Genomic DNA, 21,240 nt, shown 5'->3' with positions numbered 1-21,240 from the left:
CCCAGTCCAGAAACCCCCGTTCTGACAGTTCCTTCAGGACCTCCCGTTTCGGCAGTTCCTCCAGAGCCCCCCGTGCCGGTAGTTCCTCCAGAACCTCTCGTTCCGGCTGTTCCACCAAGTCCGGAACCTCCGGCTCCTGTGGTTCAGGCTGTCCCTCTCCGTACTCGTTGTGGTCGCAAAATCAGGCTCCCAGCTAGGTTTCGCACCTCGGGTTCTGGGGGGGGTCATGTAGCGACCATGGAGAATGGTCTAGGTCGTCGAACCCTCGGATTGGCCAGCGAGGTCACGTGGGAACGCGACCATGGGGATTGGTCCAGGGAAGGACATCGCTGATTGGTCAGCGATGTCATGGGTGCGTTTGGCGCCCGATTTAGTTAGTTCGTCTGAGTCTTCAAGGAAGACAGTAAGTTTATATTGGTTGTCCTGCGACTTGTTGTTTTGATTCTGTATTCGTGTATTGAGGTTGCAATAAACTTCATCTACAACTACAAGTCTCGGACTCGCCATAGGATTATCATTAACTAGAAACTGAACTAGATTAGCTATTTACACAGTGGCTAAAAGAGCAGGTTAGGGGCTAGTAATCCTGTAGCAAGCAGTGTGGCATGGTGGCGCAGCAGTAGAGTTGCTGCCTTACAGCACTTGCACTGTCAGAGACCCAGGTTCAATCCCGACTAAGGGTACTGTCTGTACGGGGTTTATACGTTCTCCACGTGAGCTGCATAGGTTTTCTCCGAGATCTTTGGTTCCTTCCCACACTCCAAAGACGTACAGGTTTGTTGGTATAAATGTAAATAGTCCGTAGTGTGTGTAGGATAGTGATAATGGTGTGGTATAAATGTAAATGTAAATTGTCCCTCGTGTGTGTAGGATGATGTCGAGGAGCGGGGATCGCTGGTCGAACCAGCTTACCAATGGACGCTGAGCTCCTGGAAAGCCGCGGGGAAGCCGGGACCGGAGCAGGCCAGAGTAGGGTCTCGCGGATCGACAGAGCCCACGGCTGACCTTTTCTAATTAGCTTAATTAATTAGTGTGCAGCTTTTTGCACTGACGAGTTATCATTGAATTCCTTCTCAATAATTTTTTATCTAAATCTGTGCCAAATTTCAAGTAGATACCAGAGATGGGTCACGAAAGTCAAAATCTAGACACATCAATGTTCGGCCCGTGGTCTAGAAGCCCATCAGCCCAGTTAGGAATCTTGGTTGGCATGGATGAGTTGGGCCAAAGGGTCTGTTTCCATGTTGTGTAGATCTATAACTTTGTGATTCTATCAGGGTAGTCCATGGGCATTGGCGCCTGCTGTCCATTGCATGGATGATGTTCATGGACTGAACCAGTTTACCAATGGACATCAACACTGAAGTCAGGAGCATGTTTCATGTTGTACAACCATGAAATTTATTGTAGCCATAAAAACCATGCAGTACAGTCATAAAAACCTAAAAGACAAACATGAGGCACAGGCCGTGTTGAGCACAATCAAACAAGTCTTGTTTTTGTCAGCTTGTGCCTTCCGCAGACCTTTGTAGATTTAAGTTAGGAGGAGTTCTTTAATCATTCATTATAAGAACAGCTGGAAACCATAAGATTTAATAAATCACATCTTGACAGCTTCAAACAGTTAAAAAGAATAAGATTATTATACCGTTTTTTTACACACCAGAATGAGTTTTACAAATATTGACAATTTGTAAATGACGTTACGACCGTAATGAAGGAATTGCAACAGCCTGTATGAACAGGCATAACGAACCCTTTTTCAGAAGGTTGAATGAAAGCTAAATATCAGCCAAGAACACAGCTTCAATATGAATGATTGAATGAATAATGATACTTTATTCTCACATGCGACATGCGACACAGTAAAATTCATAGTTTTGCACACGACACAAAGTATGCAAAGAGTCGCCGTAGGATGCCGACAAAGTTAGAGTGTACAATAAATGGCCATGGTACTTTCTAGAGCTACTTGAGAGGGCAGATGGGCCTGCAGTTTAGCTTCTCATCCAAAAGGTACCTTCTTGGACAGTGCAGGGGTCCCTCTCAGAAATATGTTGGTGTGAATTAATTTCTGCAGGAAAACGGAAATCCAACAACATTTCTGACTCAGAAGCAAAGTGCTATCTATTGGCCACAGCTGGTACCTTCATGGGAAGGGCAACCCGTTGCTGGCTTGTATTCTGCATTCTTTAGAGCACTTGCTTATTCTGTTTGCCTATTTTTATTTCCAGTTCTTCTATTGAGGAAGGAAGCACTTCATTTTGATACTGGCAATTTTTCTTTGCAATTGAGAAGCTGTTAAAGCTTGAGTGAACAACAGTGATCTTTTACATGAATAAATAGAATGCCTTGATCCCTTTGATAGAGTACCCCATTAATTCCTTGGGCACTTAGACAGGAACCTGCAAGAGGAGGAAGTCTCACTTTCAAAATCACTTTCACAAAGACAAGAAACTACAAAGATTTATGAGTGTACTTTTTTTTAACCAGCAGGATTCGATGAGAATTGCTTTAAAAGATTAACTTAAGGTTAGATGGAGCTTAATTAACATACACATTTAATGATACTGCAGAATTATGAGGTTAATGACTGTAGCAGTGCTAATGTTTCCCCAGTTCCCTTTTGCCGTTGAGGTCAGTAATCATGAGCAATATTATCACTGTTTAAGGAAAGAACACTTATGGTGTTGTTAATGTGTGCTGTAGTTCTGAATATCTTTTTTGGGGATTAAATATTGTTTTTCTGTTCACAAGTCAATTATCCTTTTTTTTCTGAACATTTTGACTCAGCCATTATACCTCACAAGCAAATTACCCCAAAGGTTTCAGTGGGTAACAGACATTCATCTACCCAGTTATTGAAGGACAGTAGACAATTGTGACCTTGGTAAGTGCCACAATAGGAAAAGCCAACACTGCCAGTGAGAGAATTTGAGAGTAGAAATGTGAGCACAGTGGTCACCAAATTTGTGTTTGTTCCTCCACTATAGATGAAACATACTTCTCTAATTGAGGTTATACCACAGGGTTAATAATGCAGTGGGATAGATTATTGATCCAGAGATGTATGTTTCATTCTCATGACAGTAGCTGGGCAAATTAAATAGTTAAAGGAGTCTAGGTTATTTAAACAAAAACTAATGTCAGTAATGGTGATCACAGAACTAGACGAGTAAAAATATAAATCCAGTTCACAATGCACGTTTTGGAATGAAATTTGTGAGTCTTGCTGAGTCTGGCTTATAAGTGACTCAGATCAATGTGGTTGGTTTGAATTGGCCATTACACTTCCTCCACCCTGATTCTCAACATCCGTGCTCCTTAGGGTTGTGCGCACAGACCCCTGTTCTAGTTCCAGTGTATCCATGTCCATGTGGAAAGTACAGGAGAAAACTTTTATTTATGACAAACAATTTTTATGTTTGCCGATCATACCAGTGTTGTCTGCTGGATCAACAATAATGATGAATCTTAGTACAGGAAAGAGATTGGGAGCTTTTTGTTATGGAGTCAGCACAACAACCTAAGCCCTTAACATCAGCAAGACAAAAGCATTGGATGTTGACCTGTGGAAGCAAGGGCTGTGAACATAACCCTGTCCTCATCAATGTTGTAGAGATTGTCGACAGCTTCAAGTTGCTTGGCATCCATATCACCAGCAACCTAATCTGGTCCCTTCTTGCTGAAATGGTGATCAAAAAAGCACATCAGTGTATTTACTTTCTTCTGTGTCTGAGAAGAAAACGGAGATTCTCTCGAACTTCTACAGATGAGTTGTAGAAAGTAATTTGACGGGATGCATCCCAGCCTGAACATGCAGAAAATGGTAATCAGCCCAGTCCATCACAGTCTTGTCCCTTCCTTCCAGTCAGTCCATCATCATGGTAGGCTTGAAGGTCAAGGATGCCTGCCACCATGGCTATTCCCATTTCTCTCCACTACTTTCTGGGAGAAGATACAGGAGCTTGAAATCCTGGACGTCTGGTCTTAAGAACAGCTTCCTTAACCATTACCCCTTTCACACACTCTTCATGGAAATGCTGCCACCTATAACTCTTAACGCCACCTCATTCCGTTATTCCATTATTACACCTTAGCTTTTTTTCCACACTGCTTCAGATTGCATTACTCTCTTTGCACCATTGCTTTATTTGCTGTATTTACCATTGTATCTATTATTACCATTTTCTATTTACTCCCTGAGCTTCGTGTGATGAGGAATCGCATTGTACCCTGGTCTATTTGACAATAATCTAATCTAATGTAATTGACTTATAACTGCCCCCCAAATTGCCTTGCAGAAAATGCCCACGGCACCATGTCTGTGAATGAGTGTAAGAAAATACCTTGTCTTTTAAAAAAGAGATAGCACGTAATAACAGAATGAGGTTAATCTTATCTTCACTGCACTACAAATGCCTCCTCTGAATAATCCTATGCCATTTATAACTATTAAGAGAATTGAGGCAATGGTTAAAGCAATCAGAGCACACAGGTTTGAACGAGATATTTCAACTAAATTCCTTTCACTGAGGTGTAATAGATTTCCTATTGCTTAAAAGCTATTTAAAATATACTGAGGTGCTAGATCAGTCCAGCTAGAAACTTCTTAATTTTTTTGGCCACGAGTAGATTCTTGAGCAAACTGATGAAGGAGTAGAAATCCCCACTAAAAGTATCACTCAGCATTTCTGAGAATATCAAATTAAATCGACAGTGATAGATTATAGCCCCTTGCGTACAAAACTGTGAGGTAATGGCACATGAAGGGAATACTTTGTCATTTAAAGAATCAGCCGAAAATGATGACTCAAAAGTTTTAGAACATTAAACATTGAAACACTGCAATATGTATTTTGATGCTTCACATGGCCCAAGTTTAATTTTGAGTAGTGTAAATTGACCAAACAGTGGAAAGTTATGCTGAAAACATTGCATCTAATGCAGACGCAAGAAACTGCAGATGCTGGAATCTTAAGCAAACACAAAGTATTGGAGGAACTCAGCGGGACAGGCAGCATCTGTGGAGGGAATGGACAGACGATGTTTGTGGTTGGGTCCCAACCCCAAACATCATCTGTTCATTCCCTCCATGGATGCTGCCTGACCCGCTGAGTTCCTCCACCACTTTGTGTTTTGCACCCAATGCAGGTTTTGTCTGAACAGCTCAAAGGAGGAGGGCAGTTAATTTTGATATTGGGATGCAAATGACAAATATTAAATCAGCTTTCTGTCAATCTAAAAGGAAGATTGGCATTTTTACCTGGGAGCTATGGGCTTTAACTTTGCTGGCCATTGCAGGCAAAATATACTCATCCTTATTTTAGTCAATGTACACTCTAATATTGGGGTTTAATTCAGATAAATGTGAGGCATTTGCAATTCAGTAGGACAAACTAGGCCAAGATTTACACAATAACTGGCAGGGCCTTGGGGAGTGCAAAGATACCGAGGGTGCAAATAATCAGTTCGTAAAGTTGGCAACTCTTATCAACAGGGTAGTGAGGAAGGTGTCGTGCATACTTGCCTTCATCAGTCAGTGTATTGAGTACAGGAATCGGAACATCACATTATGATTGTACAAGACATTACTGAGGATACTTTTGGAGGACAGTGAACGGTTCTGATCGTCCTGCTATAGTAAGGATTCATTAAACTCGAAAGAGTGTAAAAAAGATTTACAAAAATGTTAGTCGGTCGGGAAGGTTTGAATTATAAGAAGAGGCTGGTAAAGCTGGGTCTTTTTTTCCTGGTACATAGGAGGCTGAGGCTTACCTTACAGAGATTTATGAAATCATGAAGAGCATAGATAAGGTGAATAGATCTCCCGGTTGCTAAACACTTTAATTCTCCTTCCCATTCCCACATAGACCTTTCAGTCCTAGGTCTCCTCCATTGTCAGAGTGAGGCTAAACACAAATTGGAGGAACAGCATTTCATATTTCGCTTGGGCCGCTTACAGTCCACTGGTATGAATATTGATTTCTCTCACTTCAGATAGCCCCGGCATTCCCTCTCTCTCTATCCCTCCCCCACCCAAGTCGCACTGGGCTCTCGTTTTCACCCAACAAACAGCTAACAGTGGCCTGTTTCCTTTATCATCGTTACTTTTTTTGCATATCTTTTATTCATTATTCTTTATCTCTCCACATCATCGTCTATATCTCTCATTTCCCTTATCCCTAACCAGTCTGGAGAAGGGTCTCGACCCGAAGCGTCACCCATTCCCTCTCTCCAGAGATGCTGCCTGTCACGCTGCGTTACACCAGCTTTTTGTGCCAATCTTAGGTGAATAGACACACTCTTTTCCCCAGGATCTAAAACTAAAGGACATAAGTTGAAGGTGAGAGGGGAAAGATTTTAAAGGGATCTGAGGACCAACTTTTTCGTACAGCACATGGTGCCTCCATGGAACGAGCTGCCAGAAAAAGTGGTAGAGGCAGATACAATAATGACACTTAGACAAGAGATACTTAGCAAGTTATGGGTCAGGCATAGGCACGTGGGACTAAGCTCAGTCTCGACCCAAAACGTCACCTATTCCTTTTCTCCATGCTGCCTGACCCGCTGAGTTAGTCCCACGCGCTGAGTTAGCTTTTTGTGCCTATCTCAGGCATTTTAGTCGGCCTGGGCAAGTTGTGCCAAATGGTCTGTTTCTGTGCTGTTTAGCTTTAACTTTCAAAGACTCTAATAACCGCACTAGATTATTGGTGAAAGGCCTACGCACCTGGTATACTGGCTCCCACCCCAACTATGCCCTGCATGTCTCTAAATTTAGATATTGCTTTCCACTTCCTCTCAATGTCTGAGTGGCTAACAGCCGATGAAATCATATTTTGGTGTGTCATTGTTATAATGTAGTGAAACTGGGCAGTTTATCTGGGCATTGTATGATCTAATAAATAGCAGATTATGTTCAGATGATTAGTTTAGTTTAAAGATACAGCATGGAAACAGGCCTTCAGCTCACCGAGTTCATGTCGACCATTGATCACCTATTTACACTAGTTCTATGTTACCCCACTTTCTCAACCACTCCCTACACACTGGGAACAATTTACACAGACCAATTAACCAACAAACTAGCATGTCTTTGCGATGTGGGAGGAAACCGGAGCACCCGGAGGAAACCCACACGGTCACAGGGAGAAAGTGCAAACTCCACACAGACAGCGCCCGAGATTAGGATTGAACCTGGGTCTCAGGTGCTGTGAGGCAGCGGCCCTACCAGCTGTGCTACTGTTTAACCTTAATGCTTGGTGTTGATGCATGATAGATAAATATTGGTCAGGATCCCATGGAATATTTGAGATATTCAGGAAAGAGCATTGGGACTTTAGATTAATTTGGTTTGACATCTCATTCATTCCCCAGATTTCATGATTACCCTCAATTCCCATAAACATATTGGTTGTAGCCATAAATATACCCAACAAACTAGTAACTGCTGAAACAAAGAAGTGCAGATGCTGGTTTACAAAAAAAAAAGGATATAAGGTGCTGAGGTAACTCAGCATGTCAGGCAGCATCTCTGGAGAACATGGATAGGTGACGTTTTGGGTCGGGACCTTCTTCAGACTGACCTGAAGCACACCTATCTATCCATGTTCTCCAGAGATGCTGCCTGGCCCGCTGTGTTTCTTCAGCACTTTGTGTCTATCTTGGTCACTAATATGATGGTCATTAATGAAATTTAAACTGGTAACTGCAATACCTCTGAGGTATTCCAAAGCTTTAAAGCCGCTTACAAGCCCTAAAGCCACTCAAGCACATACATTTTTCCTCATTTTCGACCAAAATGGCTGATGCTTTATCCTGAGACAATGCACATTAACTCTGTCACGTTAGCATTTACCCTGTCAATGCCTCTCGGGATTTTATATGTCCCAATTAAATCTCCTCACATCATTCTAAAGTCCAGCGGCAGACGGTCATCTCAATGTCTCTTCAATGATATCTCCCTTGCCTCAGGAATCCACACAGAACTGATTCCAAGCAACTACATCCTCTTTTAGGTACAAAGAACAAAACTGCAAACAATATTCCAGTTGTGTCCTAACCAAAGCACGGTACAATTTCAGAACGATTTCTCTTCTCTTATATTGCAATCTCCTTGTAATGAATATTAAATAAGGCAGTTATGAAGGGAAATGGAACAGATTATGTTTTCAAAGTGCTGCTCTGGTTTAATGGCACACAGCAGCTTCTGCTTCCAGTTTGAACTGATGGTGGAAAATCTACACCTCAGAAATAAGCTGGAGATCAGTTCCTACTAAAAGAGTGCAGCTCCTGAAATGGGCAGTGTATTTCATAAGCTGCCGACCAGGTTCAGTTCAAACAGAGCCTCTATGATGTCATTAACTGGTTTACTTGGAAATGCACTTTTTCTGCACGACAACTTGGATTTAAAAGCCCCTCAACGCAGTAAAATGATCCCAAGCTTTTTCACAGTAACCGTATCAAATAAAATTTGATGTAGAATCACATAAAGAGAAAGAAGTGGAAGAGGTAGTGAGGCAAAGAAACTGCATTTGCTATTCTTTTCGAATAATCTATACATTTTCTTGGAAGGTTAACAAATCTGATTTTTTTTTTTGACTTAAATTTAATTTTGTGATTTAAATTTAATTCTATGAAACAAAGGAGATAAAGACCTGAAAGCCGATGGTGGAACTTCGAATGATTTACATAATACATTTTACAAGTAATTTAACCCATTTAAATTCTAAAGCCTGATTTCATCGCAGGCACAGTTTAGCATCTCCTTTGGAAACATGTTTAGCAATTTTTTTCTTGGAAGGGAGGAGAACATTTTTTGTTAACAAGCAATTATCCACACAGCACAATGCATTTCAGTTTGATTTAGGGATGGCTCTGTGTGTAAACAAACACGAAATGGTTCAATGAGTAGTTTTTCTTGAAAGTAACGTGCTTCGAAGTACAGCATTCAGGGAGAATTCACTATTTATTTTCTGAAAGTATGTGCACCAATATATCGTTATCGCTAAATAATTGAGAACCCCAGGATATCAACAGTTACAGATTGTGAAAATTAACATATTTCTCCTTCAGCATCTCTCTAACCTGACGGCAATACTGATCTCAAGAAGGACATTTTCTCAACGGTTGAGGTTTTTTTGTTAAGATCAATTCAAATTAGCCTGGGACCTCAGTTAGTTCAGGCACAATCTTTCTTCTGCTTTTTGAAGTTGCTCTATTCAATGAAGCTTATTATTCATTCAGCAGGCACAAAACATCCTCTATCTACATGGCCTTGGGTTTGAATAGCCTTTGTACATGCAAACCACAGTTGGGTCAATTGGTTATTGCTGACTGTGTGAGAATAAGGATCCACGCGATGACTCATGGTAGTAAAAGAAACCAAGGCAAACCCCACCTCAGCAGAACATCCTCCTCAATTTATAAACTGGAAAGAACTTTATCTTCCTCTTTACTGAAGAACATGGATGAAAGCACAACCCCTTTGTCAATGGATGAGTTTTTACAACTGCCTATTATTCATCGACTTTTAATACACAATCTTGGCATCTTCTGAGCGCCACTTTTGTGCTCTGCTTGATTATGGCTTTGACCTCCTTACCCATGTCTCGCTTTATAAGAAATGGTCTGTGAGCACAAAGCAAGAAATAACTAAGCCCACCACCCCAGTCAGTTAGTTGCACTCTTTGGCAGGATTAAAGAAATGGTCGATAACCTTGACACACATATTTTGGCTGACATTCTTTGCAGTGCAAAAGTGCTGTATTTTGAATAAGATTTTTATATTCGAATAGTTGACAATGATCAATGATTCTACAGCATGATAATGAACAATCAAATGAATATGCGTGGTTCTCTTCTCTGGGGTTGATCTTTGGAGGTAACTATAATTGGATCAATAGAGTAAATCACCCAGCAGGCACAGGACTAGGCATATTGGAATCATAGGTCTAAAATTCTCCAAGAAAACCATAACACTTGCTCAGTACTCGTAAACTTAGTGAAAAAACGAACTCAGCAATTTTTGGTCAGGGATACTCCACAAACTGGCAATCACCTCAAGCTGTTGATTAACGCACATGGCTTTATTAGTAGCCTCGTGAAAGTGTGCACTTAAACTCCCCTTATGATTCACAAAATACTCCATTTGTGCCATAAAAACAAATTTACTGTAAGAGTTAGGACTTTTAAATGATGAGGTGTCAATTTGAAGTTCAGAGCGGGGAAAATAAGAAATTTGTGGTCTTTTTTTTCCTTAGTGGTTAAATTAGTATAATTTGCAAAAATCCAGTATGCATTAATGGCACAGAAATAGAGATGGTTGAAAGCTACAAATTCCTAGGAGTAAATATCACCTGCAACTTGTCCTGGACCACCCATATTGAAGCAATGGCCAAGAAAGCACACCAATGCCTCTACCTGCTTAGAAGGCTTAGGTTATTCACGTTATTCCCTTTATCATGTATCTCTACACTGTGGATGGGTCGATTGTAATCATGTATTGTCTTTCCGCTGACCAGCATGCAACAAAAGCTTTTCATTGTACCTTGGGATACGTAACAATAAACTAAACTAAACTAGTGAAGAGTTATTTAGAGATCCAGACCAATGATTTGGAGATGCAAACTTGAATCACATCTTCGTGATTGGGGAATTTAAATGCAAATAAAATAATTTGGATTGTACAAAGCAAGTATTAGTAATGGTGATCAATAAACTATTACATTGTAGTGAGTCCAAACGAGTGATATTATCCGTATGCCCCTACAACATATTGTTAAAAGCCACCTGATTGGTATCCTTAAAGAAGAAACTCTGCCATTTTTATAGTGTATGGTCTTGATGTGATGTAGATCTACAAGGTGGTGATCCTATCTGCCCTTGGAAAAACTCCAGTAAAGCACTCAGTTCAAAGAGCACGAGGATTGGCGTAAAGCGCCGGTTTTGTCACAGCATTCACTTTTCATGAATGAATAAAAGAAAACAGTAATTTTTTTTCAGAGATTGCCGAATTTCCTTTTCTCTTTTCCTTTCTGTATATATTTTTTCTCTCCCTTAATACAATCCTTCTTTCCTTCTCTTCTATTTTCACAGCTAATTTGCACTAATTCACTTTTCTCTTTCACCTTCTAAATGATTCTGCATCTGTGAATCTCATGGTGCCACATTCAAGAGCGGGGAAGTGACCAATAATATCCTGCCCTATATGTAACCCAGAATTAGCATATCCAAAACAGATTCTGTGGTTATTACAATACTGTTTGCAAGTGCCTGTACAAACACATTCCCTGTGTTTTTATTGAGTTATAACTGTATCTGCACTTCAAATGTACTTCAACAGCTGTAGATATAGAAAATAGGTGCAGGAGGAGGCCATTCGGCCCTTCGAGCGAGCACCGCCATTCATTGTGATCATGGCTGATCATCCACAATCAGTAACCTGTGCCCAACTTCTCCCCATATCCCTTGATTCCGCTAATCCCTAGAGCTCTATCTAACTCTCTCTCAAATTCATCCAGTGATTTGGCCTCCACTGCCCTCTGTGGCAGAGAATTTCACAAATTCACAACTTTCTGGGTGAAAAAGTTCCTTCTCACCTCAGTTTTAAATGGCCTCCCCTTTATTCTAAGACTGTGACCCCTGGTTCTGGACTCGCCCAACATTGGGAACATTTTTCCTGCATCTAGCTTGTCCAGTCCTTTTATAATTTTATATGTCTCTATAAGATCCCCTCTCATCCTTCTAAACTCCAGTAAAATACAAGCCTAGTCTTTTCAATCTTTCCTCATATGACAGTCCCGCCATCCCAGGGATCAATCTCGTGAACCTATGCTGCACTGCCTCAATTACAAGGATGTCCTTCCTCAAATTAGGAGACCAAAACTGTACACAATACTCCAGATGTGGTCTTACCAGGGCCCTATACAACTGCAGAAGAACTTCTTTACTCCTATACTGAAATCCTCTCGTTATGAAGGCCAACATGCCATTAGCTTTCTTCACTGCCTGCTGTACCTGCACGCCAACTTTCAGTGACTGGTGTACAAGGATACCCAGGTCTCGCTGCACTTCCCCCTTACCAAACCTGACATTGAGATAATAATCTGCCACCTTGTTTTTGCCGCCAAAGTAGATAACCTCACATTTATCTATATTATACTGCATCTGCCACGCATCTGCCCACTCACTCAACCTGTCCAGGTCACCCTGCAACCTCCTAACATCCTCTTCGCAGTTCACACTGCCACCCAGCTTTGTGTCATCTACTTCTAATTCCTTCATCCAAATCATTAATATATATGGTAAACAGTTGTGGCCCCAACACCGAGCCTTGCGGCACTCCACTCGCCACTGCCTGCCATTCTGAAAAGGACCCGTTTACTCCTACTCTTTGCTTCCTGTCTGCCAACCAATTCTCTATCCATGTCAACACCCTACCCCCAATACCATGTCCTCTAATTTTGCTCACCAATCTCCCGTGGGACCTTATCAAAGGTTTTTTAAAAGTCTAGATACATTACATCCACTGGCTCCCCTTCATCCATTTTACTTGTCACATCCTCAAAAAATTCCAGAAGATTAGTCAAGCATGATTTCCCTTTCATAAATCCATGCTGGACTTATCCTTTTACTGCTATCCAAATGCACCGTTATTACCTCTTTAATAATTGACTCCAGCATCTTCCCCACCGCCGATGTCAGGCTAACTGGTCTATAATTCCCCATTTTCTCTCTCGCTCCTTTCTTGAAATGTGGGATGACATTAGCTATCCTCCAATCCACAGGAACTGATCCTGAATCTATTGAACATTGGAAAATGATCACCAATGCATCCACTATTTCTAGAGCCACCTCCCTGAGTACCCTGGGATGCAGACCATCAGGCCCTGGGGATTTATCAACCTTCAGTCCCATCAGTCTACCCAATACTATTTCTCGCCTAATGCAAATTTCTTTCAGTTCCTCTACCCCCCTAGATCCTCTGTCCTCTAGTACATCTGGGAGATTGTTTGTGTCTTCCTTAGTGAAGACAGATCCGAAGTACCTGTTCAACTCTTCCGCCATTTCCTTGTTACCCATAATAATGGGTAATGGGGCGGCACGGTAGCGCAGCGGTAGAGTTGCTGCTTTACAGCGAATGCAGCGCCGGAGACTCAGGTTCGATCCTGACTACGGGTGCTGTACTGTAAGGAGTTTGTACGTTCTCCCCGTGACCTGCGTGGGTTTTCTCCGAGATCTTCGGTTTCCTCCCACACTCCAAAGACGTACAGGTATGTAGGTTAATTGACTGGGTAAATGTAAAAATTGTCCCTAGTGTGTGTAGGATAGTGTTAGTGTGCGGGGATCACTGGGCGGTGCGGACTTGGTGGGCCGAAAAGGCTGCCTTCAACGGATCCACATTTGACTTTGCTACTCTTTTTCTCTTAACATATCTAAAGAAGCTTTTACTGTCCTTCTTTACATTCTTGGCCAGCTTCCCCTCATACTTCATCTTTTCAGCCCGTATTGCCTGTTTTGTTACCTTCTGTTGTCATATGAAAGTTTCCCAATCCTCTGGGAAGTGCTGCTGTGCAGCACTTTCAGATTTTCTGAAATGCAAGCCTTTCTCTTATTCCCATTATTTGCTTTTTTTTAATGGAAATGTTTACCCTTTTAACAAAAAGAGGTTAATAAATGCTTTGAAATAATGAGCAGGGAAGTCTTTACTTATTTGATTATTGCATTTGCAGTAGCAATTTCCAACCATGGGGATTATTTTTAAATGCTGAGTCAGGCTACTCATTTCAGCAATCCGCAACTGCAGAGAAGTCATCTGCACTCCTTGAACACAAGAGGGTGCCAACTTGCCTTTCCTTTTAAATATAAATCCTGTAGACAATATATTCACGAACCCTCAGCAATATTTTACTATAAAAAGTTCTGGTTGGTTTCTTCGGATGTAAAAAATATGTTTCTCCCCCTTTCCTTTCCATTTTTAGGGACTGTCAATTTTTAAATCATTTAATGTGTTTGAAGAGCATAATTTGGATTTGATAAGATTTTGCATTTAAGTGGTGTAAACAAACAAATATTGTACAATTATTGGAATCATTGGAATGAAATTGTGAAGGAGAGGCAAAAATGTCCATTCTTTCCTGTCAATACCAGGAGAACCCATCACTCCCTGGTCATTCTCTCTTCCTCCCTCTTCCATTGGGCTGAAGATATACAAGTTTGAAAGCACATACCACAAGATTCAAGAACAGTTTCTTCCCCGCTGTTCTCAGGTGCTTGAAAGGATATGTTGGAGATGCTTTACAGATCTTCCAATCTACTTCATTGCAGCCCTTTTGCAGTGCTTTTTTGTATCTGCACTTTTTCTGCAGCTGCAAGACAGTATTCTGCACTGTCTTTTTTCCATTTTGTACTACCTGATGAACTCGTGTATAGTACGGTTTACCTGGATAGAATGCAAAATCTTGGTACACGTGAAAATAATAAACCAATAACAACAGCAATCCCAGAAACTCTGTGAGCAACACTCTCACTTTTCAGTTAGAAGACTGCGGTATTTACTTCCATTCGCACTTAAGTAAAATACTCCTTGCAATGCTTCAACTTGTTGACATTCGGACAAGGTGTCTACCCACGTTTAAGAGAAACATAAAGGAACTTTGCAAAGAAGCAGAGTTTTCCCTGGGATTGTGGCCACTATTCACCCCCCAAATCAACATCAGACATTGTCACACTGCTGATGGTGAGATCTGCTTGCTCCATGTCCTTAGGTTCATAATTTAATGTTCAAAATGTTTGCGGAAGGTGTTTTAGAAATCACAAAATATCTCTCCTGCCCATGACCACCAGCATTGATGACAGAGGATGACATGGCTACATTCTGATCCTCTATAGTTAGTGTGCTGTCACACAAATGGAATCAGAACAAAATCATAAAGGGAAAACATATTTTGTTTTATTGAAGTATTCTGCAAACACATTGGATTTTATCATTGAAGCTTGCATGTGTTGTGGGAAAGCTGTTGGTATAATATTGAGGAGACAACTAGAGTGAAGGGCAGCTCGAATTAAACATGCAGCAGGCTAATTTGGTCCATGTATGAATTGGTGACCTAAGCATAGACTGGAGGAGAAACCTTTGTGAGTGCCACAGGAAGGAATTCTGAGAAATAAATAAATAAATAATCGGGACTCCTTGATGTGTAGGAAAATAACTGCAGATGCTGGTACAAATCAAAGGTATCACAAAATGCTGGAGTAACTCAACGGGTCAGGCAGCATCTCCTTCCCTCCAGAGATACTGCCTGACCCGCTGAGTTACTCCAGCATTTTGAGACTCCTTGATGAATACTCTTGTCAATGTTGTTTCAACTTCCGACATTCTTAAAAAGTATTTTAATCAGCTTTCTTTAGATTTTTTTTAGCTTCTTGTTCTATCTTGCACTAACACAGAGTGAATCTTGGTTCTGGGTTTTGGTTTTAAAAACAAAATTACCGTATTGAACAGTAAATACCAAGCGTGACAAAAATTAAACACAGAAGGCTGGACTGCGCTGGAGCCAGCCCATTACCTGGACCTGAACAAAACAAAAAGTGCTGGAGTGACTCAGTGGGTCTGGCAGCATCTGTGGTGGCAATGGATAGGTGACGTTTCAAATCGGAATCCTTCTTCAGTTTGAATAGAGATGTAACACCTGTCCCTATATCATCTCCCTCACATCCATCCAGGGGCACCACCAGTCCTTCCAGGTGAGACAGGGGTTCACGTGCACATTCTCTAACTGCACCTACAGTGTTCAGTGTTCCCAATGTGGCCTTGTTTATATCAGCAAGACCAAGCGTAGACTCTGCCACCGTTTTGCCAAACACATGCTCGGTCCGCCAAAGCTTGTGGATCTCCAAGTTGCTAACCATTTTAACTCCCCTTTCCCATTTCCATACTGACCTTTCAATTGCAGGATCCCTCTATTGCCAGAGTGAGGCCACACATAAACTGAAGGAACAGCACCTCATATTCCACTTGGGCAACTTAAAACCCAACAGTATGAACATTGAATTCTCTATTTTTTAGCTAAGCCACCAACAATACTCGCCCTCATTTCCCCACCCTTCCTTCTCTGTGCCCCATCTAGAATCGCACCCATTTCTCCCCCTCCTTCACCCCTCTCCTCCACCTATAATCCTTCCTCTGGCGTCACAGTTTCTACCTCTTCTAACCTTATCGCACATCTTTCTTCTTTTCATCTCTGGCCTTTGTACAATCATCTGCCTAGCAACCATCCCCCTGTCCCCACACCTGTATCCACCCATCACTCGGCAGACTTTATCTCCTCTTCTCTCTTCCTCCTTTCTGTCCCTCCCCCACCATAATCATTCTGAGGAAGGGTCCTGGCCTGAAATGGCACATATCCATGTTCTCCAGAGATGCTGCCTGAGCTGCTGAGTCACTCCAGCACATTGTGTCTTTTTTTTTCCAGCACTTAGTATTTTGTTCAAGATTCCAGCATCTACACTTCCTGTGTCGCCATCACCAGAACTTGCTACCTGTGGTTGCTGCTCACATAATCATGCTATTTTCCACTTGTGGAGGGCTGATTAAGCTGTCCCTTAACACCCACGAGACAACCTGTAAGGCTGAGTGCAATTTAACTGGTAACCCGTTCTTGCTTAGGTTCATGCCTGGAATGCCCTGATGTGCTTTTAACAGCTTACATTCAGAGGGTGGTGAACCTGTGGAATTCTCTACAGCATGCAGCAGCAGAGACCAAACCACTGAAACTGAAGGAAGTGGATTGACCTATGGGTGCAAAATGCATCAAAGGGTTTAGAGCAGAGTAGGAATGTTAAATTGTGGTAGAGGATAAACCAATATCATATTAAATGGTTTAATGTTTGATGTATCTAGTGGCCTACTCCTGCTCCTATTTTCTATGTTTGTATCTATATTCTGTTCACAGAATAGTTTGATAATTCTTTGCCAACTAATTGCACTTAATCTATCAATGCTGGTAATATCTCTTCCTTTCTCATCTTTGAAGAAATACATTTTAGTCATTGTCAGATGTAGGCCATTTGATGACAAGGTAAAGGGTTGATACTGGATGCATTATTCATTGTAAACTTCACTGACTTTTTATTCTAATTAAAATTCCATTTCACATCTCTTCTGATGTTCATTTCGATTAAAATGTAAATGGAAATAAAAACTGTGAACAATGTGAAAGTGCTGTTGATTCACTATCGACTGTTGTATACAATTGGACAAGATCACAATGCCTCCAAACACTGGGGTTGATTTTAAATGTTTTGTTTAATGCCTCTATAATTACTGTTAGTCCTTTCACATCTGCTAACGCTAAAAGAATGATCTTTACAGCTCCGTTAGCAAATTAGAATGGAGACCTTCCCATCCATTTTCCACTTCACCTGATTTTCACTTCCATCAATTGTTCTCATGGCTAGGGTGATGGATAGAAAGAATCCCCAATATTTACATGGCTTCACAAGCATTTTACATTGATCTCCATTCAATAGTTGACCAAAAGTCATCCGAATCATCATCTGGTGAAGGCAGGATATGCAAAGAATTCAATTAAGCAAACAAAACTGGAGGTATTCATCAGCTAATGGTTGGGGCTGCTGTGGATACGATGGATAAATCCCTGTTGCTGTCGGGCTTCTGATCGAAGAATCGCTTGGTTCTGTGGTGGCTTTGAAAGCCCGATGAGACAGATGAACAGATTGTTTTATGTGTCAGAGAATTGACAGAATCACCTATTGACAACAAATGTGATATCTGCCTTTAAAGCAAAGGTCGACATTAATACTTAGCAAGACTTTACAATGATGCTAAATTACTGTGAAGCAAGATAAATATCCCAGCTACATCCCTGCACCACAGTTGACCATCTTAGCAACAGTCTTCTGGTCTAAGTTAAGTTATAAATGTGTCAAAACTATGATTTGTCAAAACTTCTTTGTGTATTACTTAAAAAAGCAATTGCTAAAAGACCCAGGGTTGATGAGCAGTGATGGTTTGCCTCTTCTGCTTTATTACTAAAAAGATACAGTATCTGTGTCAAGGAATCTCCATAAGTCTGTTACATGAAAGGCAGATTAGAACCCATATGAAGTAAAATAGTTCCTTGCTGTGTCAGTCTTTTCAAATGAAGATAGTATAAAATGAAATAAAAGTGACAAAATGCAAGACACAAGCTGAGTTGCAACACAAAAATATCAAATCTCTTCCAGGTAAACTGCTCCAAAGTAAAATTAACTAACATGCATGTTTACAGAAATTACCACGGATTTCATTTCTGTTGGTAATGAGAAATAACAATTCTATCATTTTGAAAGACACAACAATGTTTTAATACTGAATGGGCTACAGATTATTGCATGGTTCCTTGCAGGGGCATATTCTGAACACTATATTATTTTTTAATAAGAGCACAGAATAAATTGAACGAAAAGCAGCCATTTAAAAGTTTGAAACATTTGCATAAATGACAAATATCAGAGCTGCTCTGTTCCTCTCTTAAACAATGAAGCACACTACATCAGGTGTTATCCAATATGAATGTCAGCTATTTCCACATGAGGAATCAACCAAAAAATAAGTATCTGTGCAATTTAAATCTTTAGACCTGACCATTTGGTGATAATTAAAAGAGGAAAGATTTGAATTTTCATAATGACTCTCATTTCTTTTCAGGGCATTTGAGGCTCATGAAATCTTGAAGTGTGGTCAATGTTTTAATGTGCAAAGCAGCAACCAATTTGGAGGAGACAAACTCCCACAAAGAGGATGCGTGCCAATGAAACCATTTATTTGTTTTAGCAATGTTGCGATCGATAAGTATTGATTAGGAATAATTCTGTTAGTGCATTGAGCTGCCGACAAGTGTGAATACCATGCTGTAGAGGACAAATGTCAATCTCAGTGCCTCCAACAATGGAGCAATTTCTCATCAGAGCATCAGAAGTTTAGCAAAAATAGGCTTAGTTTAGTTTAGAGACACAGCATGGAAACAGGCCTTTCAGCCCACCGTCCACGCCGATCAGCCATCACCCATATGCTAGTTCTCTCCCACACATTAGGGCAATTTGCAGAAGCCAACTAACCTACAAACTGCACATCTTTGGAATGCGGGAGGAAACTGGAGCTTGAGTTTTTGAGTTTTTGAGCAAATATACTTGTGTGCAGGTCACTAATGTGGGACTTCAATCTCCACCCTTGTATTCAAAACTAAGATCACTATAATTGATCCACAGTTATCATGTTTCTAGTAACACAAATTACTACTTGATTTCTATGTGAAATAACTATGAGACAGTGTTAAAGTCTTAAGTAAACTAATTGTAGGTATTTGCTTCGCTAACAAACTTAAATAGCTATTATATTTCCAACAATTTTACAAAGCTATTAAACCAATGTGTGAAGTTTTTCTCTCAATCTGCTAAAAGCAGTAAATATTTGAGCTCTACAATCACACATTAGTGATTTTCTCACCAACACATTGATGACACTTGTGTTGTTAGCAGTTGCATTATCTGTACTCCATGTTGCCAATTTATTCTCGATGGTGTTCTAATTGTTTCTAGTTAGTCGTCATGAATGCAGCTATTAAAAACTGTTAATGTCCACAAAGCTGACCTATTCCTTATCCTACCACATTGATCTTGGGGTCCATTATGATACTGCAAAGCCAGCCAAGTGAACACGTGATTCATTTTATCCACTGTGATGAAGACTTGGCATCAGCCTTTGCAAAGCTGGCTTTGAATGTAAAGCACAAACGTTATTCCAAATTGACACAATATGTGGAAGAGGGCAAATCAGAAAATAATTAGATACAAATGAATTAGAAGCAATGGTGTGCAAGGCCTGCTAAAGCTGCTAAATGAGCATCTATTCGTCCAGTTTAGATTGAATGGCCTCTTCTCTTTCGCATGTCCTTATTCAGGTTTTACTTGGACTTCTTATATGACCCTGTATCGCCAGACTTGAATGCTGATATCTGGTCCTCAGTAGATTGAGGACCATCTGGCTCATCTGAGGCTTCTGGTTCCTTCCAAGGCCAAGGAACACTTGAATAGTCTTGGTGGGAATACACTCCCTCCACACATTTCATTTTTAAGTTGATTAAAACCATTGCATATTTGTTCAGGTCCTTTGGCCAGTCTGCCAACACCAAGCAGTCACTCCCCTGACCAGCTGTGTATAATCCTCGCCACTAGAGCTGCACACTTCAATCACTGCCCTTACGCAGAAAGAAGGAGCACAACCAGGTGATCCGATTTTCTGAATTGTTAGCGAGGAATGGAGTGATCGGCATCTTTTATGGTGGGGTAGCAGTGGTCGAGAGTATCTGAGCATCTCGTGCAGCAGGAAACATACAGGTGGTTTGTATACACTGGAATTTAGAAGGATGAGAGGGGATCTTATCGAAACGTATAAGATTATTAAGGGGTTGGACACGTTAGAGGCAGGAAACATATTCCCAATGTTGGGGGAGTCCAGAACAAGGGGCCACAGTTTAAGAATAAGGGGTAGGCCATTTAGAACAGAGATGAGGAAACACTTTTTCAGTCAGAGAGTTGTGAATCTGTGGAATTCTCTGCCTCAGAAGGCAGTGGAGGCCAATTCTCTGAATGCATTCAAGAGAGAGCTAGATAGAGCTCTTAAGGATAGCGGAGTCGCTAGCGGAGATATGGGGAGAAGGCAGGAACGGGGTACTGATTGAGAATGATCCCCCATGATCACATTGAATGGCGGTGCTGGCTCGAGGGGCCAAAAGGCCTACTCCTGCACCTATTGTCTATTGGTTGTTTGGAAGTGACTACTTCAAACTAACCTTGTTGAGTTCCCTGTATATGATAGGAAGGTGTTTGTGTACACTGTCTGAAGCTTGTTGACCACAGTGTGCAGTTCCTCTAGTGCTAGCCAAATATCTGCCTGGGATGAGATTGAGAGCTTGTTCATGCTAATGGAATACTGCGGTTCTTAAATAATTAAATTGTTTTAGTTCATGGTATATTATCTGTGTGCATTGCATTTCCAGGCCTGTTGCAGTAGGATCTTTATACTGTTGCAAGTAAGAATCTCATTGCTCCATTGTTGGTGCATGACAATTAAACACATGACATTCTTGACTTTTGGAGGTGAATTCCCTTCAGATGTAAAAGGGATGAAACTTCACTGTCAGATGTTCTAAGTGCGGGAAGCAGGTGTGCAAAGAC

General features: G+C 41.0%; 1 protein-coding gene across 7 annotated transcripts in view; it reads right to left on the bottom strand.

Moving 5' to 3' along the window:
• LOC144604801 (cadherin-20-like) overlaps positions 1 to 21,240 on the bottom strand; it is a 177,047-nt gene that overhangs the window by 75,258 nt on the left and 80,549 nt on the right. Inside the window, exon 1 of one of the 7 annotated variants that reach the window (XM_078419508.1) lies at positions 14,232 to 14,252. The exons of the other annotated variants lie outside the window; for them this stretch is intronic. The gene's annotated coding sequence lies outside the window, so the exon portion shown is untranslated. Of the gene's footprint in view, positions 1 to 14,231; positions 14,253 to 21,240 lie in introns of those variants that run through there. 7 annotated transcript variants of the gene reach the window in all.

This window comes from Rhinoraja longicauda, chromosome 2 (genome assembly GCF_053455715.1).
Source record: "Rhinoraja longicauda isolate Sanriku21f chromosome 2, sRhiLon1.1, whole genome shotgun sequence".
Classification (NCBI taxonomy): Eukaryota; Metazoa; Chordata; class Chondrichthyes; order Rajiformes; family Arhynchobatidae; genus Rhinoraja; species Rhinoraja longicauda.
The sequence above is the reverse complement of the archived record's forward strand: the minus strand, read 5'-3'. Positions and strand labels throughout refer to the sequence as shown.